The following is a 25,893-nucleotide window of genomic DNA, read 5'->3' on the forward strand; positions in this document are numbered from 1 at the left end:
ATCTCTAATTTACAGTTTTCAAACTTTGAAAATACACTGACATCAGTTATCATCGTTATCTCCTATATGGTATTTCTTACATGTGAATATTTGAGTATTAATAAGGTAAGTTATATTACATAAGCAGATTTCATATGTACATTGGACTGAGTTGTGGTCAGAGGACTTACTAAATTGGTTAGCACAGTAGTGTAGGGATGAGTCTTGTTGCCAAACAGCTTTAAGGACTTGCATTTGACTCCTGCTGGGATACTGGTTGTATGTGTTGTCCACATGGGCATTCTCTAGGTACTCAATTTTCCTCCTACATCCATAAACTATCCATGTTGGTCTGACATTCCAATTTTAATCTAGTGTGTGAGAGTATTTGTGAGTTTTGGCCTTGTAATGAACTGACATCCTGCCCACTATTGGTTCTTGAATTGCACAGCTGCTTTGGATCATCATAATCTTGTAATGAAAAAGCTGTTTTGGACCATGGTTATAATTAAAAGTGAATAGCATTAGGAGCTTTAGTAATATAACAGGATTATAGTACAAATATTTCTATATTTCAGTAAAACAGTGTTGAGGTTGAGCTGCTATCATCATCTGAACAGGCTGTAAAAAATGTAAATGTGCAAAAAAAAAACACACTAGTGTGCCACACAGCACGGAATTTCTAATGTGTAATTAACAGTTGCAAAAAAGAAACCATTTGTTTTTAATTGACCAAATGCATAAAAAAAGTAAAACGTAGTATACAGCATTTCCTGGTATATTCACATTTTTTTAATTAGCTGAATTAAACTGACTACCTGTATCAATTTTCTAAGCCCTTTAATTAAAAATAATAGGGTTCCAACGCATGGCAACAATAATCACTCACTCCATTCATATTTTCAAAGCTAACTTATTAAGGCAGCATCATGTACAAGGGCCTGAGCTAACCAGTGGATGGTGTGCCAGTCCATTGCGAGCACACTTATGATCACAACCACAATTGCTCATACCAGGCCAGTTTCTAGTTGCCAGTTAGCCTAAATTGTGAGATTTTGGGATTCAGGAGGAAAATGGTGGGGACCAGCATGAATTTTAAATCCAGTCTCCAGCAGCATTACCTGTTATGCCACAGGTAGGTACAACAAAATTATAAAGAAAAAAATGGTTAATAATTTGGGTAGTTAGGTTCTTGTTTTATAAATTTGTACTAATATGAGTTAATATGCATGTTTCATTTTATAAAGAACAAGACTTTTGATATCTCTTGGGACAAATATAACATTTAAGGGCCAAATGAAGATACTTAATAAAATGGATCTTGAGAATAAAAGTAATTAATTTAGTCTAATATTTAATATTTTGTTGTAATATTATTAGATTAACTATTATATGTTTAGATTTCAATTTGTTATAAGAATTTGAAATAGTTTTCTGAAACAGGCAGTATATTATTTTAATAGAAAGCCTTTGCGGTTTACTGCCTTTGTTTATTTCAGCACCTTGAGCCTCTAAACTGGATAAAACAGGCAAGAAAATGATTGAATTATTGTATTCTACATTTTCTCACTAGATGGCTCCACACTCAACTGATAAAATGTGCACTTAGGTGATTCATGATTCAGATTTCCACAGTTAGCTGCTGTACATTCTGATTTTTTAATTAATTAAGTTAATAGTTGAGAGATTTTTTTTTTCCAAAAAGCAAGTAGGTAGACATGGTGGCACAGAACCTAGTGTTGCCATCTCTGAACTCCACTTTGATTTCTAGTCTGTGTACTTTTATTGTGCCATTTCTGGGCAGTTTCTCCTACTGGCAAATTGACCTGTTGTGACTGAGCATGCATGTGTGCATAAACACAGTATTGTATGTCCAAGCATTACCACTACCAAAAGTAGTGTAGAGGGGATCCATAAAAATCTGACCTCTGAACAAAGGTAGGTGTACAGTGTAGAGAGTATTATAAACAGAAATATAGTTGTCTAACTGAAAGGAAAGGAAAGTATTAGTTGATCGGTAAATCTACAGCAGGCTTAAATTAAGAGAGGTCAAAAAAACATCTTTTTAAAACAGTAAGAAAAATTTGTCAGATAATGTAGGATCAGTCTGTTCATTGAGATCCAATGTGATTCACTGTCTATTTGCCATAAAGACCTTCCCTCATAATGTGACCATTTCCAAGCTGTCTTGTATAGATTGATAATCCTAAAGAGAAATTCAGAGTTGGCAAATGTCTTTGGTGTTGAGTCCAGGGCTGTGTGTTCTTCAGAATGATGCCAATCCATCAATCGTAAGAATTTCTGGAATGGAACGATTTACAAGTACTGGTCATTTTCGTTAACTCTTATAATTTTTCCAAGGTTTCTGCTATATAACAAGCTTTCCTTAGACCAATTACTCAAAAGCTTGGTCAGGTTATTGGAGTCTCAATCTCATTGTCATTGAGCCACACTAGGCACTCTTGTTTCACAACAGCCGATGCTCTTTTCCACAAAGGAGCAGACGTGATGGGAATCATTTCACAAAGGAAGGTTAAAGATGATATGACATTGTCGCCTCAGAACCAACATAGTGGAGGGTGGTACATTGATGACAGGCATACAGCTAAAAGTCATACTCCCATATGTGAATGTGTAGTGAGTCTAATCTCTGATTCTTATTGTACCTGCAAGTAGTTAGTCTTCTGTGCCATTTGTTGTTCGAGACACCATGCATCTCATCAAAGTTCACAAAACCATCTTTAATGGTTTTAAGAAAATCAGTTTGGTGTAGTCTGTTGCAACTTTGATGACACAGGTCAATTTGCATGACTGGTGAGTCATCTTGTTAGAGTGCATTTCTTCTGGGCCAAAAGTGAAATTCATTACTGATCACCATGAATCACAAAAATGGCAGTACCCTCCAGGTTCGGTAAGAGTAGTGTTTTAGTCAGAAAATATTAAATATGCCAATATGCACATGTATTGCTTGTCGTTGTTTTAAGACCTGGGACCAAGTTAGGCATTTTGTAACAAGCCAACATTTTTTTTGAGCCTTTCGAATTCCACTGCTTTCATAATCTCTAACCTGATCTGCATGTGTATAGCTCCAACGTTTTCGAACATCTTTATGAAGTTCTACTTTGTTTTTTATTGTTAGAGGTTTAATTCTGAGCCCAATTGGAAATGTTTTTTTTTTCCAATTCCAATTGTTCCGGGCTGATTATTACTTTCCTTCTTTTCTGAATTTGCACCTAGATTATTATTTTTCTTTTTTGCATTTTTTTTCTCTCCAACGCTTTTGGGCCTCTTTTCTCCGTGCTGCTCATTCTTCTTTGCTTAGTCGTCGACGTTTCATCTATAACGTATTGTCCTTATACGCTTTATATGCGCTAAGAGCACTGGATCTGTGTGTGTTCAAAGCCTTTACATGTCTGAGTGTTTTGCTGCCCTTTTGGTTTTATTTGATATTGGTTGTAAGTAGGGTGTGTCTTGCAAGAATCTCATGTTCTATGTCCCTGTGAGACGGTCCTGGGTCAATCTCTTGGCACAAAGTCTCATGATTAAGGTCCCCGCTAGATGCTCTGTGGCCAATCTCTTTCGTCTTGCAGGTCTTTTTAGTGTCTTCCGTGATCTTCATGTGAAGATCATGTCTCGTCTCTTTAGTCTTCCTCTCCCAGGATTTTTTTTAATTATATACAGTATATCTATCTCAAAATAGGTCATTCAAAGGAGCAGACTAATGTAATTGTGTAGCTGACTACCAAGTTCCTATCACCCTGAGATAAGTGGGTTTGATAACTTCTGCTATGTTGTTTTATCTCTTATCCCTTACTCACCACCAATAGTTATTGCAATGTCAGTCTGTGGACTTCCACAGAAAATGCATACATTCAAGTTTGCATGTTTTAAAATTGGACGCTTACAGTAATAATCACGGTGATGTATGGTTAATGCTTCTACCATTAATCCCCCATACCTTAGGGTCATATTGCATTGTGTGGACTTTATAAATTTCCCCAATGTTCATTTCAGTTTTTTACGAGTACAGTGGCTTCCACCTCCGTTAAGAATATATGCATGTTAATGGGTAATTCTAAATTGTTATGCTAAAAGCAACTTATGTTAGTGTGTGTGTGTGTGCACGCATCCAGCTCTGGGGCCTCACGTATAATGCCGTGCATAGAATTTGCACTATAACATGACATAAGCACAAAAGCCGAAATGTGCTTACGCACAGAAAAATCCAGATGCAGGAATCTGTGTGTACTCCAACTTCCGCGTTCTTCCGCTACATAAATCCCGATCAGCATGAAAACTAATGCACATGCACGCGCCTTCTGTCCCACCTCAACTCCTCCCAGAATTATGAATATGCAAATCAATATAAATTGCCCTTAAGCTCAGCCTTCTGTGAAAAGACAATAGGAAAAGCACAGGGGAAAATATAAGAATTTCAGCAAATACCAAGTGGAGGCAAAAGAAAAACATACTATTTGTTTATTTAAACCGTGGTATAATCAACAAAAGAAAGTTGATCAAGTGACATAGCGTGTTGGAGAAACTTGAAAGCTCACGTTCACAAAGTTGCACAGTGACGGAAATAAAAAAAGAACTTTTCAGATATTAAAGTTGCCGTGAAAAGACGTGTTGTAACCCACCGTCTGATTGTCATATGAAAGCTTATTTGGGTACAGAGAAAAAAAAGGCACATAGAGGGAAAAAGCACGAAATGTCAACTTCAATCTCGAAATTTCCACTTTAACCATGTAGTTTATTTTGTCATTAAAGTAGAACATCATAAACATCTTAAAATCGTTTAATTAACCAGTTTCTCAAATCACATCGTAATTAAAGTAGCACTTTAAATGTTTTGTTTTGTATGTGATCTTCTATGTGCTCTATGTGTGTAAATCATTACTTGCTTCTTAAACCGGCTCTCTTCCTCCAACTGGACACAGAATCAATTACATTCATGATATTACAGCTCTGAATAACTAAAATACTGAGATGTATACGTGATATCATTTTCATGATGATAGGAGATAAAGCACGTTATTAAACATGGGTTTCACGGCGCAGTGATTGTGCGTGACCTTTGATTAAAGTATTTATTGCAGCAGTACTCATGGGCGGCTCTAGGCGTGTGGCGGCCCTGGGCAGAAAAAGAATCGGTGGCCCCTTCGCCCGCCAATGTCAATATGGTATCTTATGCATGATAGATGGCCACGTCTATTGCGGACACTGCATAGCCGCCTCGTGCTCATGACACAAGAGTTTAACTTTTGTCGAAATTTGCCGCTGCGTTTTTAGCTGTGTTGTTATTTTCTCTTTCTGTTTTATATTCAATATAAACTGCTCAAAAAAATTAAAGGAACACTTTGAAAACACATCAGATCTCAATGGGAAAAAGAAATCCTCCTGGATATCTATACTGATATAGACTGGGTAATGTGTTAGGAACGAAAGGATGCCACATCGTTTGATGGAAATGAAAATGATCAACCTACAGAGCCCTGAATTCAAAGACGCCCCAAAAATCAGAGTGAAAAAATTATGTGGCAGGCTAGTCCATTTTGCCAAAATTTAATTGCTGCAACTCAAAATTGTACGCAGCACTTTGTATGGCCCCTGTGTTCTTGTATACATGCCTGACAACATCAGTGCATGCTTCTAATGAGATGACAGATGGTGTTGTGGGGGATCTCCTCCCAGATTTGGACCAGGGCATCACTGAGCTCCTGGACAGTCTGAGGTGCAACCTGGTGGCATTGGATGGACCAAAACATAATGTCCCAGAGGTGTTCTATTGGATTTAGGTCAGGAAAGTGTGGTGGCCAGTCAATGGTATCAATTCCTTCATCCTCCAGGAACTGCCTGCATACTCTCACCACATGAGGCCAGGAATTGTCGTGCACCAGGAGCCACTGTACCAGCATAGGGTCTGACAATGGGTCCAAGGATTTCATCCTGATACCTAATGGCAGCCAAGGTGCCTTTGTCAAGCCTGTAGCGGTCTGTGTGACCCTCCATGGATATGCCTCCCCAGACAATCATTAACCCACCACCAAACTGCTCATGCTGAATGATGTTACAGGCAGCATAATGTTCTCCATGGCTTCTCCAGACCCTTTCACTTCTGTCACATGCTCAGGGTGAACCTGCTCTCATCTGTAAAGCACAGGGCACCAGTGGTGCATCTGCCAATTCTGGTATTCTATGGCGAATGCCAATCGAGCTGCATGCTGCTGGGCAGTGAGCTCAGGGCCCATTAGAGGACATGGGGCCCTTGGATCATCCTCATGAAGTCTTTCTGGTTGTTTGGTCAGAGACATTAACACCAGTGGCCTGCTGGAGGTCATTTTGTAGGGCTCTGGCAGTGCTCATCCTGTTCCTCCTTGCCCAAAGGAGCAGATACTGGTCCTGCTGATGGGTTATGGACCTTCTATGGCCCTCTCCAGCTCTCCTAGAGTAACTGCTTGTCTCCTAGAATCTCCTCCATGCCCTTGAGACTGTGCAGGGAGACACAGCAAACCTTCTGGCAATGACACGTATTGATGTGCCATCCTGGAGAAGTTGGACTACCTGTGCAACCTCTGAAGGGTCCAGGTATCACCTCATGCTACCAGTAGTGACACTGACTGTAGCCAAATGCAAAACTAGTGAAGAAACAGTCAGAAAAGATGAGGAGGGAAAAATGTCAGTGGCCTCCACCTGTTAAACCATTCCTGTTTTGGGGGTCATCTCATTGTTGCCCCTCTAGTGCATCTGTTGTTAATTTCATTAACACCACAGCAGCTGAAACTGATTAACAACCCCCTCTGCTACTTAACTGAGCAGATTAATATCCCATAAGTTTCATTGACTTTATGCTATACTCTGATTAAAAAGTGTTCCTTTAATTCTTTTGAGCAGTATATATTGGCGTGGCTGCCCCTGCAGTCCTTGCTTTTCTTTCTCCAAGTAAACAATCGCCACACAATCAGCTCTGTAATAGACGTTAAGCCATCTGTATGCTTAGAGTGCCGATTCTTCAAAACGTTTAAGGGACATTGAAATATCTTCGTTGTACATGGTTAATTATTCTATCCTTCACGCCAGTTCCAGTGAAGAATATAGATTATTTAAATGAAGTTAAAGTTTTATCCGTATAATATAATAAACATATTTTGCTGCATTTCATCTTAAAAATGATATTGTCATCATATGTAAATACGCTCTTTATAAAGTGGCTCAGTTTGTTTAATATTATAACTGTAGTGCAAGTTTATAGTGGGGTGATTGTACTTATCAGTACAAACAGTTCTACAAGGAGCAATTGATTGAGTGCGTTTAAAGTTCTTGGGATGAAACTGTTTCTGAACCGCGAAGTCCGTACAGGAAAGGCTTTGAAACGTTTTGCCGTGGCTGAGACAGCGTGTTCTTGATACTGTATACCGATAATTCTCTTTCCGATCAGCTGTTGCTGTGCTTCCCCACTCAGATACAGTGATATAAATACTCTGAGTGGTGCAGTGAGAGTGATATTGATAAAGATGATCCGCTGTGGCAACTCCTAACGGGAGCAGCTGAAAGAAGAACAAGAAGTAGAAGGTGCAGTGAGAGTAATAACGCGAAAGCAGTTATGGTATTTGGAATACTATGGCTATTCCCTGGACCATTATATTGTTACAAGTTAATTACAATCAGATGCATTACGCTAATAAACAATATGCAGTTAGTTTCAGTGTATTTATAAAGCCGCATCAGGAAAATAATGAGTAACCACACAGGAACAGTACCACTGCTTTGACGCTGGGTGCCCCCAATCTGCAAAACCGAGCGGAGAACTTGCGTACGACAAGGCATGAGGTACCATGGAAAAGTGCGTGGCTTAACACCAAGTGTAGGTTTTATACATCGCGATTTGAACGTGGAAAAGTTCTTGTGCAACATTTCTGTGCGTACGCACCGTTTATACATGAGTTCCCTGGTTTTGTTCCTGTCTTGTGCCTGTATAGACTAGATAATAATCATATGGATGGTATCCATTCATTATCTTAGTGTTTATTTAGAGAAACAAGTAAGCTCAGAATTTACAATTACAGAATGTGGAAGGAAACTTAGAATACCTGAGGAAAATTTAGGGAGAAACTATGCAACCTCCGTACAGTGTTCAGGCCAGAATGTAAGCCAAACCTTCCAGGCTTTAGACACAGCAGTGATACTTACAACACTATCTTTTGGTCTTGGATAATGCTTTGTTGTGTAAACCTGAACAGGTGCCTTACCAGGATGTTCTGTAGCCAGTGAGCATGGGGCTCCTGTGTGCACCTGTTGGATTTGGGGGGCATACATGGAGACATCAGGGCTTTCTTCTGATATTTAAGAAATAAAAGGTACAGGTGATATATCTTTGGTACAATGTGAGGTTTCCAATTCTGTTTATGGGTGATAGTAAGTTAAACCCAGACTGATTTAGATGAGACTGTGGTCTGCTCTCTGCCTCATGAAATCTCTGAGCAGCTGCTTGGATTTGTTGCCATTAAGGAAGTGAATGCTGTGCTGACACCACTATGTCAGAAGGCAAGCATCCTCTCTGTAAGCCATCTCTTCATTGTTGGTGATTAGGCCCATGACGGTGGTGTCATCCGCAAATTTAATGATGGAGTTATTGAATAAGGAATACAACAATAGTCTTTGGAGATCCCTATGTTGTGGATCATTGTGGAGGAGGTGGTGGTAACTAGGCCAGGTTCTGCCAGTTTGGACAACCAAAAAGCAGTTGAATTGCAGCGGGTGGCAACTTGGTGATCTGCATTTATGGGATAACTGTTCTGTTTTCGAAGTAAATATTTTATCAATTAGATATTAAAGATACCATTAGAAACACAAGCTAATCAGTTAGAAAAGGGTCTTAAAACACACTTTAAAATTCCATGCAAACCAGATACATTATAGATGCTGAAATACAATGTTGGATCACACAATGCAGCAGAGAAGTTTCTTATTGCAGTCAAACTGGGCCAACATTAAATTCATCTGGGGGAGAAATGAATGACAAAGGAATGTTTAGCTAATGTAAGCTAGTTTGTAACATCTAATGCTATAGTCAGTCTTCAACTCATCCCCATACTGACTTCCAGCAACTTTACTTAAATTTCTGAGATCGTATCACTGACCTGAAGTGGGTCAGGTGTTGTGATTTTTCTTTTGCTTTCAGTTTTTCTGTGGTAGGTAGGCCTTACATAAAATGGTGTGTTGCACAAACATTACATTAGAGTTGCCACCAGGTTACTACCATCCTTGCAGTTTGTATAATGTTTCTAAATCACTACACTGCATTAATACTGATTTCTAACAAAATTCTTCTTAAACCACACTTAATAATTTTATAATACATTTAGAGGTCAAATTTTCCCATCTTGTACTTGAAGCAAGTTGCTGTGTAAATTACTGGTGAGATAATATGACACAAGTAAATGCAGAAATAAGACCACAGGGCCAAGCCAACAGCCCAAGTTTACTGGAGACTTCTTGTCACAAGGTTAGGATCAGCCACCTGTCTACAATATTAGCCACTGTTTCCACAGAGCTTTTGAAAGCGTGACAGGCTGCCTACTGACAATGACACAGACCCAAATGCCAAGGCAAATTTGCAGCAAGGAAGCAGTGTGTGCCTCACCACGAGTCCATACTGGAAGAGGGTTAAGGACAAGTGACAAAGTTACAAGTAAATGGAGTGCTGGGTATAACAATGTTACCTCAAAGCTGTAGCAAGAACAGTTTATTTCTGTTGAAGTTCCTTAAGGTTATCTCTCATAGATGAGAACGCAGGGCTAACAGGTATCTGAATTGGTCCGAAGAAAGCATGTGATGCCACCTTTGGGCATCTTCAGTTGTCACAACATTAAAATAAGTGTCCAGAAGCCCTTTGATTGTCTGCCTTTTAACTGTGCACCAGTATGATCCCACAACACTGTGAGCCCCACTACATTGAAAGGGTTAGGTTGAAGTGGATTCTGCGAATCCAATTTGGGGTCACATATTGTACAAGATAGAATTATACCCATGTTGTTTCTTTCTGCTGGCCTCATTGAATAACTGAAGAATTATTTACAAGTCTAAAACATCTGATGACTGTACAAATGAACAAAACGAAAATTAGGTTTTTCTTTATATCACTCATTTGTTTGTCATCGAAACCATTTTGTTCCAAAACAGGCTTGAGGGAAGCTGGATTCTCAAGATGAATCAAGGGCATGGTGCAAATTAAACTTGAACGACCAACTAGTCCATTACTTTTTTTTGTCAAGTCTACATTAGTATTTGCATATTTTCTAAATTATGAGCATCCACCTATTTTTCTGGGCTACAATAAGGCTAGAGATTTGCACTTTTTAACTGATGCTGTTATTCACTATTGAATGCAAATTGAAAAATATTTTTATTTGCTGCAAATCAGAACATATTTTCATTGGGTTTACAGTATGAGTTCCTGGCAAGACCACAAATAATCTTGGCTTTTATGAGATAACCAGAAAGTTTCTCCTTTTTTCCTTTTATTTTCGAATTTACCTTTTGTGTAAAAGTGGCTTATAAATTTGTTTGGTCAGCCCAGTAATTAGAATTGACAGATCATAGCTCCAAAGACCTGGATTCACATACCAAACCTGTGCTCATCTGTATGATTTCACATTGTAGGTTGATTTTGATCTGCTGCTGGAGTGGGCCCTGTGACAACTGGCTGCTGCCGAATGCCCAAAGCTACTATAGGGGCTTCTGTTCCCTACACTTCTGTAACAGAAACAGTGAATTAAGAAAATAGATGGAGGGTTCATTTTTATATTTATATCCTCTTTTATAAAGAGGACACTGGATATTTTCTGCATTATGATTGTAATTATTTTTAATGTTACAGAACTCAGAAGGTGCATATGGAATAAAGTACTGTCCCCAGAACTACGTGCCTTGCTACACTACAGCCAGCATTGTGGAACATTTCTGTACAAAGAACACTGAAAATTCAGCTAAAGAGTTTAAAAACAAAACTTCTTGCTGGTAGACATATCACCATAATGTTGACTTTCTCTTCATTTTGACTGTGACATAGGAGTGCTTCTTATTATTTTATGCCTTTCAAAGTATTTTTTAAAAGAGTTAATCATACATTATGTTAAACTTGCACCAGTGACTCAAAGATAAACTTGGTTTCCTTCATGACATGAACTAAAGCAATGTGACCATTTTTAAAGAATTTTCCATGATTTAAAAACAGACCAAGGGCAGTGGTTCTGTTTATTTAATTTTGCTCAGAGTCATGAGTTTTATGATGATTAATGGAACTGACTCATTATGTATATTTTAGGTGGACTTCTTTCATCTTACAACTCAGTCTCTCATCCATCCAGAAAAAAAGCCACATACAGTAAGGAAGAAAGCCAGTTTGGAGAAGAATTCTGCATTTCCAAAGTCATTCTCTTGGGTAAACAATTTTTATTGTTCTGCTTGTCAATGCCAGCCTTTCTGCACAACATGATGCACATTATTGCTAGGTGTATTTTACAAATTGAATGAATCTGTTTATGTTTGGATTATTTTGGAAGGAGCAGCACTAATTAGTGCCACTGTGGCATATTTCTCGGTATTAACCTTTGCCAGTGACTGGTCATTAGTAATCTGCATGTCCTCCCTGTGTCCCGGTGGGCGTCTCCCAAACCTCAAAATTGTGCAGTTTATGTTAATTGCAAACTCCTTAGTAAAGGTGACCTGAGTGAATGTGGTTGTGTGGGTGCCATTTGATAGATTGGTGTCTAACTTTCCTGCTGTTTACCTAATTGACTCTGCTTGTTTGTGTCCCTGAAATGGAAAAAGAGGGTTTTAAAAAGGCATATTTAATTACAAAATGTTGTTGAAAAAAAGCTGTCTGTGATTACAGTCTATAAACCTGAATGTGTTAGTTAAACCAAGGCAAAATACTGTATGCCAAAAACACTAAAAATGATCAGTTACCAAAATTAATTTATGATATGGCATGTTGAATAAGTATATTGCCAATTTCTGGAATTTTGGAAGTGACGAGTGATTAGTGTGTATGTGTTACCCGTGTTCTCTTGAATTACAGATATGCCATTAATATGCCTAGCCTTACTCAGCTTGCCTGGCGTTTTGTAATTGTGATTATGCTTTACAGCACACATCGGGGAGAAGTGCACATGATAGATAAAAATACAAACCTATAGGCATTAATAAAATACAAATGTATGTGTAAATATAAAGTTCAAAAAGTAGATAGCAGTGTTAGAATGATTCTAAACTAAAGAGACTTTGGACAAGTTGCATGGGTCTCCTTTAATCTATTATTTGCTTTTTTTTGTTTATTTTTTTGCCTTTGTTCTGAAACTTTCTATCAACGGTATCTGTTTCATTTTGCCTACACCTTTGGTTTCCTAGCTAATGTCTGTCAGTTAGTCATTATCCAACCCGCTATAGCCTATCTACAGGGTCACGGGGGTCTGCTGGTGCCAATCCCAGCCAACACAGGGCGCACGGCAGGAACAAATCCCCAGGCAGGGCACCAGCTCACCGCAGTGGCTAATGTATACTTATGTTAATAGTAAATCTCTAGCCTATGAGAAACATTGCCAGCCTTATTAACTATTTCTACAAGTGTTTGCAAATTTCAGAATTTTCTAATGGCAGAATTTATAACTGGGTCTAATACTGAATAACTTAATCCGTGGAGAGAGTAAATCCACTTCATTATAAACTTCATTTGGTTGTCCTATGTACACATTTTCCATGCTAGTATGTGCACAGTGTGTTTATGAAACATAATGCCATGTCATAATCTACAATTGGAGTATTATGCATACATTGTGTTGCTGTGGTAAATCTGTGGGGAATCAGCACACACTCTGTGTCTGCATTGTTTTATATTCCCAAAGCTTTGCCTGTTGGATTAAACGGTGATGCTAAATTTGCCACAGAGGAGTGAATGTGCACTGATATATACTGCAGCCCTGTCCAGGACCGGTTCACACAATTATGCCAATGCGGCCGTCTCTCACAACAGTATATCAAAAAGTAAGCCGTCAGACATGAAGTCTAAAAATGAATTTATCATACTCCTGTGGACATTTATCAGTTTTTGGAATGTGTAAATCTAGCCAAAGGAGTTACTTTTGGCATGAGATAAAAAGGTGATATAAGACAGTGGCACCAGGATAACTGGGTCCAAAGAAAGTTCTTCTGTACAACCGTAGCACTGTAATGGTATCGGTGGTTATTGAGTTCAATTTTACACCTCTAAATAATACAGACTAACAGAAACACAGAGAAAAATATTCACTTGAAACCAGCCATTTTGGGTTAGTCATGTGAGCGTAGTGATTCAAAAACAGCAAATTGTTCCGATTCATTTATAACTAACATTTTAAACTGTTTTTTGATGTATAAAATCAAAGATAAAATGCCCAGGTGGTATCCTAGCACTGCTGTAAGCACTACTGCCACTACTACTGATCTGAAGCCTGGGTGCAATCTGTGCAGAGGTTGTACGGTCTCCCTGTGTTTGTGCACTCTGGTTTTCTTCACACATCCCAAAGAGACGTGTGCTAGGTTAAGTGTAGATCTCAAATCTGTTCCGTTTGAGCTGGTTCTGCAGTGGACCTATATTCTTCCCAGGTAAGTTTCTGCCTTGTGCCCAATGTTGCCAAGATAAAGTTCTAGCCATTCTGATCTTAAACTGGATTACACAAGTCCAATGATGGAAACATAGATGATATTTTAAATGTTGCCAGTAAGAGTTACTAAAGTAAGTGTATAACACTTATGCATACTGTTAAGTCCCAGGCGAAGGGATCTCAATCCCCAGGCTGTTCAGTTACTGCCAAGCAAGAAGGGACTGGAGAATCTGATGAGAAGAGACAGGGTTATGAGTTGTGGAACAATTTCTACATTATATGACTGAAGTGTATGCAAATATCCTTAAATTAAAGGTTGCTATGTGCACTTTTAATCACATATGAATTGTTTGATTTGTAATTTTATACTGTGGAACAGACAGATAAATCAAGGAAAATTGTGTCTTTGTCCCAAACATTATGGAGGGCACTGTATTTTCTATCCAAATAAAATTGTCATCTTTGGCCTATGAAATTTTCCTTTACAGAATGTCACTAATCTCATTTTTGGAATTCAAACCATCCTGCATACTGTATATGTATGTATGTGTCTGTATACAAGTATTTTTGTACATATTGCATGGTATTTCTCTGTTTATGTTTCAAAATGATCTTGTATTGATATTGAGTTTCCTTTTTCCTATTGCTGTATATTTTTAATCACTATATAGACTACTGGGCTCATAGTTTTAGTTGAAGTGTGCTTAAGAAGAATATGTTTAATGTAATTCCTACTTTTTATCATTAATAGTAGAACTGGGCTGTCAAACTCATCTTCTGGATGACCACATTTTCATGCCAAACATTTTCCTAAACTGACTGTAATACTTCTATTGGAACAAATCACTTATTAGATAGATTGTTTGAGACAGGTCTCTGTTTACAAAATTAAACATTACAAATATTGCAGGTTTTAACTCTCTGCCAACTTCACAAATTTGCATTTTGCAGTCAGTACAGTTCATGAACAGCAATTAATTCAGCCCACATTCTTCATTTAAGATGTACTGTACTTCATTAGCATATTGAGATTCAGAGCTCTTAAGTATTTTTTGTTTCTCTCTTAACTTATACATTTAATCATTCTTTTTCAGCTTCCAATTAAAATTGACATGATCTAGCAAGGCACAGTAGCCAACATTTAAACAATAGAGGGATAGACACTTTATTAATCCCAAGGGGAAATTCACAAACTACATTGCCACTATTTACACATTATTTCAAAGCTCTAAATTACTCTGGCATGATATGGCGTGGGTTTGTGGGTGAAACTGCCTCGAGAAGAAGCATCCCATTCTTAGCCGACCCCTGCCTTGTTTCCCGTGGTACCAAGACAGACTATAACTTATAACTAAATGGATAAAACAACTACATTCACCATAAAGTTGCTTTCTCAATAAAGTATTTAAAAAGAAATAAAGACTTACAAAAGATTACAGATTGAAAGGTACTAATCCATTCTGGCTGTCAAAGTAACAGCAGAAAGAAGATTATCATCATAATGCTGATTCACCTCAGAATTGACTAGGGAATACACCCACTGAAGACCTACACCAAGAGGTAAGTTCAGAGTGGTTGGAGGTAGAAAGAAAGAGAGTATCCTTAATTGACCTGTTTGGTTTAAGAGCCAATGTTGTTTATATCTACCTGGTATTTTGCAGCCCCCTGCTTGACTTCTATATTTGCCTCCTTCAGAAAAGTATTATTCCACATGCTTGACAGATCTGTCCCAAGATTTTTAGGTGAGGCAGTAGTACTGTGGTAACGGTAGTCATGCTAACTAATCATGAAGCTGGAGAGTGGTGACATGTTGCATGTTGATAGGCACATGCAAGTAAGAATTTCACTGTACACTGTGCATGTGACATTAATGACCCTGTAAACCAAGGATCAGTTTAGGCTTCCAAGGTCTAGTTTACCCGGGTTCACCCTACACTTGCCTGTCACTTGACTGACACTGCACTTGATTTTCACCTTTTACCTTGTGAGTGGCATTGTTCTAGACAATGTTCTCTTTGATATATCAAGAACAATCATCCAACTCAATTATGTTTTTTGTTTGGACCCCTCTTTTAGACCAGTTTGAGTTGAAAACCCTGTAGCACTGAGGAAGCAATTCCTTAAAAGGGGAGGTTTTCTGTTTGTTTTCAGTTCTGTGTCTCTGCTCTATTTATGTATGATGAAATTTGGTCTGCTTACCAGAAAACACAGCAGGAATACAAAATGTATATTATAGAACTCAACAGTAACGGCGCGCTGCGCAATAACGTGCAGTGAATACACTTGACTGGAGCATTCCTAGTTTTCATTCTCTTTCTCTGTACATTTAGCATTCATTTGCTCAGAGGTTGATGTACATGCTTCTTCCTGAGCAACTCTTCTTTTCTCCACCCTAGCAGCCCGCTTCTTCTCTTCTTTCGTCGACATCTTAAGTCAATGTTTATGTTGCAATTACTTTTTAGTTAACCTGGCACTTAAGTCTTCAATCTGCCTCAAGAGTGATTTAACATATGAAGAGGTAGGGGAAGTGACCACGATGGTGGTAGGGAATGAGAACGATGCATGTACGCATGCGCCACACGGCTGCCCTGCTGCATGCTGCCGAGAGTTGATTCTACAATAAATTAAAAAGAGGAATAACCATGGAGGTCAATCATCACCCCGAAAGCAGATAGTAGACGTCAAATAGTACATGTGTACCAAATCTCAGGTCAATAGGTCAAACAGTTTGCAAGCTACAGGTGATTTAAAATCCTGGACAGACAAAATGAACAACCACTGTATCGTATTATATAAGAAGATTTGTACAGTATTATCTTGTACCAATTATTATCAAACAGTAGCAACAGTCTCTGGAGTTTACTCAGAATGGTGCAAAAAAGAAAAAAAAAATCAGGGAGCGACAGTTCTATGGATGGAAATGCCTTGTTGATAAGAGAGGTTAGAGGAGAATGGCAGGACTCGTTTGAGCTGACAGAAAGGCTGCAGTAACTCAAATAACCACTCTGTGCAACTGTGGTGAACAGAAAAGCATCTCAGAATGCATAGAATATTGAACATTGAGGCAGATGGACTACAACAGCAGGAGACTACATGAGGTTCTATTCCAGTCAACCAAGAATGGAAAGCGGAGGCTGCAGAAGGCACAGGCTTGCCAAAACTTGGCAGTTGAAGACTGGAAAAACATAGCCTGGTCTGATGAATCTTGATTTCTGAGGAGGCACACAGATGATAGGGTTAAAATTTGGCACCAACAACATGGTTCCACGCACCCAGCCAGAACCTGCCTTGTGACAACAGTCCAGGCTAGTTATGGTGGTTTAATGATGTGGGGAATGTCTTCTTGGCACACTTTGAACCTGTTAATACCAATCAATCATCGCTTGAATGTCACAGTCCATTTGAGTATGGTTGCTGACCATGTGCATCCCTTCATGGCCACAATTTACCTACTGTATCTTCTAATGACTACTTGAAACCTGATAATGCATCATGTCACAAAGCAAACGTAATCTCAAACTAGCTTCATGAACATGAGTTCAGTTTTCAAAAGAACACTTTTGGGATGTGGTAGAATAGGAGATTTGTAGTATGAATATGCAGCTGAGAAATCTGCAGAAATTGTGTGATGCAGTCATGTCAGCATGGAGTACAATCTCAAAGGAATGCTTCCAACATCTTGTGGAATCTGTGCCAAGAAGAATTAAGGCTGTTTTGTGAGCAAAATGAGGCCCTACCTAGTATTAGCATAGTGGTCCTAATAATTTGCTCAGCTAGTGTGTTTTATCAAGTTAATACTTTTTTCTTTTTTAACTTTCTATTTGTTTAACCTTCACCGGAGACCATTTCACATTCAGTGAACTACTTGCTCGACACTGTCAGAGCTTAAGTGGGAATCAACTCTGGATGAGAATGCAGAACATCACTCAGTGCACTTGCACAGACACACATACTGGGGATACTCTCTATATATATATATAAGACAATTAAAGTAGTAAACATGTCTTAGGGATGTGAGAGGGAGCCCACTGTAAAACAGGAAAAGCAATCAAAGTGCAACAAAGGTTGATGCTGTGATGAGCCAGACAAGAAGAGAGCGAGTAAGATTCCTCTGTTCTGAGATTCCTAGTGGTCCCAATATATTATTCAATAATTTCTACTTTTTTAAAATAACACAACGTGTTTGTTTTTGAATCTCTGCAAAGTCAAAGATCTGGTTGATGCATGTGATGTCTGCATTCTTTCTCGAGTGTGTGTGGAACCAAAAACTGTCTACGGCAGGGGTACTCAAAATTGGTCCTGGGGGCCCACTGTAACTTCAGGATTTTGTTTCCAGCAGATTCATAATCAGTGGCAACTGATAACACTGATCTAACTTAATTAGCTGTTTTTTCTCTTCTCTTATTCTACATTCAAAAAAGCACAGTAGTATGATTTAAACATTTATAGGATATTTAGAAATATTTTTATTTTTGCTGTATATTTAAATGCTTAATTCTCTTTTGATGATGTCATTATATTTTGCCCTTTCTCTATGCCATTTGCTCACTTCATTGTATCTTAATAATGATAATTAAAAATGGGCAGAAAAGACACCCAGGCAAACAACAATGAATAGTGAAAGGCTGTAACTACTTTTGCGTCAGACCCACTGATTAGTAAAAAAAATGATTTAAACAATTAGAACACCTGGAAAAATAGAGAGAAAATCTGAATGAAAATATTGCAAAAAATTAAAAAATACATTATTACCAATAACTGCTTACATTTAAATTTTTTTTTACCAAACTTACTTTTGTAATTTGGATATTGTTCCCAAAACATAGAATCTGGAAAATAACAGTTCCTTTACTTAACCCAGGAGTCCAATTAAAAACAGTAGCAAAACTGTCAGCCACAGTGGGTCCCTGGGAAAGAGGAGACAGAGGTGAGAAGCGTTCGCCTACAGTATGAATGACTGGCCCAGAGTGTATATCATGAGCCACTCACGGTTAACACTTGTTGTTTTGAACACAAGAAATGTTAAATGCTCTGCATTATTATTTATTTTTCTTCATTACTCAACTGAAATAACTACTTTAATGGATCTGTGAATCGTTTTTACTTTTGTACTTTCTTCAACATCCCCACATGAGAGGGAAGTAACAACTGAGTAAGAATGTGTTAAGATCTATTGTGCTAGTAACATCGCAGCAGTCTGACAATGTTAACCAGACAGTAGGACTTTGATAACATTACTCAACTATTTGGTAATATTTGGCCAGGAAAGCTCCATTTTAAGTGCAATTATGATACAGTGAAATGACCAATTTTTTGAAGAAAAAAAAATACTAATATGCAATATCAAACTGAAAGGAATATTGCTACTAGTATATAAGTTTTTATTGTGTAATTCTGTTTGGTCCTTCTAGCTAATTTTTTCTTTAAAAAATAAAACATTAATATTTAATATTCAATTTACCTGAAAGAAATACATATTTTGTGTCTCATTTTTAGGTTTATTCTTCTAGTCTGATATTATTTATCCGTTCTTTTGATAACATTAAAACACGAAAGTATAAAAATAATCGTTTTATTTCAGGTGTGTCGAATTCCAGGCCTGGAAGGCCGCAGTGGCTGCACGTATTCATTCTAACCCTTTTCCTAATCAGTGACCAGTTTTGACTGCTAATTAACTTTAATAGCCCCGTTCTTCAGGATTCATTCCTCTGAATTGATTTCTTTTTTCATTAAATAGCAGCCAAACAGAAATGAGGCATGAAACGAGCCAACAGCTGACTAGCTAAATCGGGGCTTCAGACTCCAACCAGTTTCACAATGAGAAGCAGATTCTTGCTGTTAATTAAACTCATTATTTAATTCCATGGCTTGTTGGTGCTCTCGTTCTGCCACAGCAGACATTTCCAGAAATGTTGATTTTTTTGTTTTTTCTAAGACCACCCTCACAGTGTTTTGGTGAGCTGAGAGATCAGCCTTACTGAGACCTCCACCTTTCTTTATTTTCACATATTTTGTGATGGGCACAGGTCAGCTGGTCATATGGATTCTTGTTTTGTGGCACATTATTGTTTGGCTGCTAATTAAGAAAAAGGAAACAACTAAGGGGCCTGAGTCAAGGTAATTTAAAATTAAGGCAAAAGGAGGTAATTAGCAGCAAAAACTGGTCACATATTAAGAAGATGGTCAGAATGAAAAACTGCAGCCACTGCGGCCCTCCAGGACCAGAGTTCGATACTTGTGGTTTTATTTAGAGGGTCTGGTAAAAACACAAATATTTTCCATGGTTGGTGGTCAATGCATCCCTCCCTCCCTTCCTTTAGACTCGGGCCCTTCGTTTCAGCCTTATTACCTGCATATATATATCCACTCAATTTACAGAAACAAATAAGAGTTGTTCACTTCTATGAAATAAAGAAAAAAATCGAAGGTAAAAAAACAAGTTACCAAACTACATATATTCATCATGTTGTTGTTCTTGTTGGATATGCAATCTTGTTGTTCTGTTATTTTTTTAATTTAACGCAAAAGAACAAATTACTGAAACGCCACATAATGCCGGTTTATTATACGTTTTGGCGAATATCTCCATTTGAAGCAAATTAACACGGCCTGCCTCACGGTTTCACGATTCTGAGTTGTCCGTATGAAGTGCGTGCGGGTTTTGCGCTCTCCTTCCCTGAATCCTGCGACTCTAACCGGCCACTGTGTGTGTAAAGTGAGTGGACATCGCGAGGAATTAAAGTACAGCGCTGTCTGTAGTAGTCACCCGCACTCTCGTAATCTTTACTCGGATTATGCGGCTCCGACAGCGATTTTTAAGAGGGGTTTGTGGAAGCACGTTAACCGAAGACCTTTGATGCGCCATATGACGGGTGCCTAGGATTTGCTCACGCCGCCCGCACTGTCAACGCTACGGAACCGGATGTATCCGGCTGCATCAAGATAAACTCCAATGAGAGGAAGGATGCGGCGGAAGACGTCTCTCTTAAGTAGGATCTCTGTGATTATTTTACTTTACCGTTTAAGTACACGAAGTTATCTCGTTTTTTAAAATCACTCGGATCACCGATTGAGAAAATGGGGTTAATAAAAATGAAAAAAACAGAATTTCATTAGAGTGATTTTTAAACGCATTCACGAGTTTGAGGATATGTTTTTAGCTCCTTCGTGTTAGGTTGTCTTTGATGCCTACAGATGGATAAGGCGCTTAAATTAACCGTTCCATGTACCTCTTTTTATCATGTTTATAAAATCCTTCCCATGAATCGTTTTTGTTCGTTTTCCAAACGGCAGCTGCTCGAGGCATGATTAGCACGACTGGTGTAGTATTGAGCACTAGTGGAGCAGCAATAAGGACGGGGGAGCCAGATTGAAATCCCAATCTGGGACACTTGTACAGCATGCATGTATGTGTGTTAACTGAAGCCCACGCAGAAAGCCCATTCTTATTTGTTTAATGCATGCCTTGTCTCATCCTCTTCGAAAAGCGATCAGGGTAAAGAACATTTCCATAAACAAACACGTAGGTGTCTACATCAAATCACTACTCAGTTTTTAAAATACAATGTTATAATAATAAACATTTATGTTGTTCCTTTAAACATACCAGTGAATTTAATAAATTACATGCATGGTCAAACTCCGTGCATTTAATAGTGAATAACCGTTTACAATTGCTTTTTGGATAAACTCATTGAATTTTGATTCTTTTCAAAGGTCCATGTTGAATGTTAATGCATTATTATATGCATTGAGTTATATAGTCTTGTAAAAGTCATATTAATTTGGTAGCTTAATTTACTGATTTTGTGTGGCAGAATATACACGCCTGAGGAATGGATGCTCCACAGTAGCTTTTTGTTTTGCAGGAGGTCCTTGTAAAAGTCTGAACAAATGTAGTGCAGTGGTGAGCAAAGCCTTCAGTGTGGTAGCTCCATATGTTTCCACTTGGCTGTCTAAGTATGTTTGTTATAGCGAACATCCTCTCCACAGTCGCATTGGTGTCTGGCAAGCTCATTGCTTAATGATTGAGGAAAGAAATGTTTTTGTGAAGGACTGAAAGTGGGGAATGTATTCACATGGTGTTTATCAGGTACTTTTCCATTCCTGTAACTTCTCACCATACTTCAAATGCAGGGTAAGGAAGCTGAGCATGAGATGGGGAAAAAGAGACTGTATAGATTCATTTACTGTGCTGCGGTCTGACAGCTATTTTATGTAACTACAGAATTTCTTTTTTTTTTAATGAAAATGTTTTATAGATAGTGTCATGACCTCATAATAACTTTTCATCTGGGCTCTATTACATGCATACAGAATATATGTTTACATTTTGATCAGTCTTTTTTTGTTTTTTTTGCACCTTCATCTCATTGTCATATTCCAAGTGCAGGCCCTTTTTCCTGTCATTTGAGTATCTGCTTAATGAGTGGCAGATATTCTTTTTATTTGCCACATATTCCAGGAGTCTGGATTCAAGGGCTTTTCTCGTCACCATTCTCTTGAATTTGAATGTTGTCCCCATGTCGGTGTGAGTATTCTGTTTTTTCTTTCACATTCAAAAGACATGCATGGTAGTTTAATTGGTGACACCGAACTAGCCTCTTATCAAGTGTGGTCTGTGATGGATGAGCACAATGGCTAGGGTTGCTTCCTGTTATGTACTCAATGCAGCCTTCTGTGCCCTCAATTGAATTATAATAATAATAATTCATTACGTTTATATAGAGCTTTTTTATCAGTTACTCAAATCGCAAAGCAATTGCAGGTTAAGGGCCTTGCTGAAGGGCCCAACAGAGCAGAGTCTCTTTTTGGCATTTACGGGATTCGAACCGGCAACCTTCCAATTGCCAGTGCAGATCTCTAGCCTCAGAGCCACCACTCCACCTATGATTTATATGAATTATGATGTGGAACATAATGTTAAGAAAATAGAAAAACATAAGTACAATTTTAAGGCATTGAAACAGCTGCTAAATCAGGGGTGTCAGACTCTGATCCAGTGAAGTCCGCAGAATATTCTGTTTTGAAAATGGCAGCTGCCCAGGAACTTTGAGATTGAGACCCATGAGTTAGCTGATCGTCTGTCGGCTTGGAGTGCACCTCCTTATTGCTTGATTGCTGGTTAAGGAAAATGCAATCAAACATTTTGAATCTTTAAAAGCAAGGCAATTACAATTAAGGCAAAGTATTTTCCATTACTAGAAGTAATTAGTTACTGATTTAAAAAGTGGCAGCCACTGTGGCCCGCCAGTCTCTGAGTTTGACACAGTTATTACTAAAGCCAAAAAAATGGTGGATGCACATATACAGTGCCAAAGCCACTAATTTAAATGTCTTTCATGTGGGAAACTCCAGACAGAGGGTTCCTGGGCTAGGATTTGAATCCACATGTGTAGAGAATTGAACCTGCACCATCATGACAGCAAAATATTATTTTAAAAATGTCATTTAAAAACATCTACAAAATTCAATCACTGTAATTTTATGTTAATTTATTCATTTTGTTTACTAGGGGGTTTTGCCCCCTGTTTGCTAAGCTTGCCAAACCCCCGGCCTGCGCTACACACCAGCCACTTCACGTATCTGCTGCTTGCATATGTGGATTTCACTTTCCGTACAACTGAGTAGACAATTGAATATGGCAGCAAAATAATGGCTGTCCTTTAGCATTCAGTGTTATCAGACTTTGGATACAATTAAGGGGGTATACTATAAAAAAAGGTTGAATGAAAAAGAAAATGACAGAAAATCTTACAAAAGAATAAAGAACAGCTCACAAAATAATGAGGTTAGTTAAAAGTAAGACTGATCATAAAATTGATTGGAATAAACACCTTCATCTATATGGGGACCTCAAGGACTAAACTAGAGAGCCATTTCTCTAGAGTTTGTGTCCAGTAGGACTTGGGATGCTATATCTGAATTTCCAAGTAGCTGAGCACAAGTCTCTGCCTTGACAAGCTTTCAAACAAATGCAAATTCCTCTTGAATAATATATCAGATGACAACAGTAATGAGCAATCAAGAGTAAATTGGTGTGGTCATGACTATGGAAGGACTCTCACTGTACTTTAGCAGACCCCTCACAACAGCCAGAAAACAGACGTAAAATCCAATGAAGTCAAAGCATCTTCCACACCATCAGTTAACTTTAATTTGAATAGGAAATATTGAAGCAGACATGATGGAGAAATTGAGGTTACTTCCAAACCATCTCTAATAAGGGAGTTATGTGTGTTGGTAAAGCAGAGGACCAGACAAAGCTCAGTTCCAACCATATGAAGCAGATGATACTTTTTGTATAATTGAGGGAATAAAGTGTTCATTATTGAATTGAGCAAATAAAATGCTTTGGATGAGAAACAGAGCTGCATGTTGTTGCACATCCTGACCAAAGTTGAGGCCTTGGCCCCGTTGACATTTATGACTGTTGCTGACACAGTTTCAGGTAAAGATATGAGGTGCTGAGTTAAAGGACTTTTACACACAATTTTAAAACTAAGTGAAATGACATTTGTGGGTCTGATAAATTACATAAAAGGAACATACTGGTGAATCAATCTTTTTGTAAAACATATGGTGAATTTAGTACATGTGATGAATGATGACATCATGCCATTTGTGGAACATCTTGGTGTTCCCATGTTGTGATGGAGAGCCGATAAATTTCCAGAGGCATAACGATTTCAGTTGGGTTTTTGTTTCTGTGTAATAAATGGTGGTTTGGTGATTTTAATCAGTTGAAATAATGTTTGCATTTTTACAACATCCCCTCAAACCCCAATCTGCCAACAAAGGTAATAAAGTATATAAAAAAAATGCAATTTTAGCCCATCAAGTGCCAGTCTGTATGCTGAATGTGTCAGTGGACTAAAGTAAAATAATGTACTGGACTTTACAAGGGTGTAAATATGCTTCACATTACTTTTTGTGCCTACATTTTTTTGATAGCATCTTTTAATTGCTAGAAAGTTATTGCTTACTGGACCAAAGAGGGGGCGGCACGGTGGCACAGTGGATAGCGCTGCTGCCTCACAGTTAGGAGATCCGGGTTCGCTTCCTGGGTCCTCCCTGCGTGGAGCTTGCAAGTTCTCCCCGTGTCTGCGTGGGTTTTCTCCGGGTGCTCCGGTTTCCTCCCACACTCCCAGGTTAGTTGTATTGGCGATTCTAAATTGTCCCTAGTGTGTGTGCCCTGTGGTGGGCCGGCACCCTGCCCGGGGTTTGTTTCCTGCCTTGTGCCCTGTCCTGGCTGGGATTGGCTCCAGCAGACCCCTGTGACCCTGTAGTTAGGATATAGCGGGTTGGATAATGGATGGATTTTGTGGGTGATCATACTTTTCAGCAACCCATTGCAGTTCTGCTTGCAACTCAGTTTAAATATTGATAGATTTGAATACTGCTATGCTTTATTCAAACAACCTGAGAAATGTTGGTCAATTTCCTAACCTGTTTATCCAATATCAAATCTAATTAAAATATGTTTATAATCTACAGTAACTGATGACTCAGATGAATAATGACAAAGACGAGTTAGTTTGTTCAGTGTTGCAGACAGAAAATATAAAAAAAAAAAGAAAACAGTGATGAGACAATTAAAGTTAATTAAGAGGTCCACTGCAAGATAAAGCTGTAAGTCTGTAAAACATGCAGTGTGCCAAATGTTAATAGGAAGATCCACTATTCATTCATTCTATTTCTATGCTTTTTGTTTTTAGTGCTTTGGGCAGTACAAGGCATTAAACTGGTTGCATACTGGTAAGACTTCCAGTCATTTGCAAGTGGAACTCAAATGCACTGTGTTAGATTCACCAGCATGTCTCTTCTGTGGGAAGTAATGTGAAAAGAGAATTTGCAGATGAAAACTGAACCAAGATCCTTGTGCAGTACGGTGAAATGGCAATATTCTCTTGTATAGCAGCAGTCTTATTTTAGTAAAAAAGTTCAGTATCATCCCTCCTGCAGTGCATGCATCCCAACGATTTCAACTAGTGTGGTGTTTTTTTTTTAGTTTAAGAGATGAATGAATGAACCGAATATGCTGCTACAAATTTTTCTTCTTGAGTACCTTTGTAAAAGCATTACCATATGATCCATATAAATGGACATGCTTTTCTCTTTGAATAACGAGTTTTCTGATTATTTTGTGTGATCACTTTCTGACAATTTTTTTTTGAGAGTTCTATTCCATTATTTGGTAAAATTTAAAATAGGAAAATGGTGACTATAGTAATACACTTCTACTGTAAAGGCAATATAAATAAGGCATTAG

At 38.2% G+C, this 25,893-nt stretch overlaps 1 protein-coding gene across 3 annotated transcripts in view; it reads left to right on the forward strand.

Annotated features, from left to right (window-relative positions):
• The first annotated feature begins 10,792 nt into the window (after window positions 1-10,792).
• The window catches only part of LOC120532820 (sodium/hydrogen exchanger 9B2-like), a 73,785-nt gene continuing 58,684 nt past the window's right edge, over window positions 10,793-25,893 (forward strand). Inside the window, exons 1-2 of one of the 3 annotated variants that reach the window (XM_039759223.1) lie at window positions 10,793-10,998; window positions 11,306-11,422. The gene's annotated coding sequence lies outside the window, so the exon portion shown is untranslated. Of the gene's footprint in view, window positions 10,999-11,203; window positions 11,423-20,507; window positions 20,612-25,893 lie in introns of those variants that run through there. The other 2 variants (XM_039759222.1, XM_039759224.1) reach the window with 2 other exon arrangements.

Source organism: Polypterus senegalus, chromosome 7 (assembly GCF_016835505.1).
Source record: "Polypterus senegalus isolate Bchr_013 chromosome 7, ASM1683550v1, whole genome shotgun sequence".
In the NCBI taxonomy this organism is placed as follows: Eukaryota; Metazoa; Chordata; class Cladistia; order Polypteriformes; family Polypteridae; genus Polypterus; species Polypterus senegalus.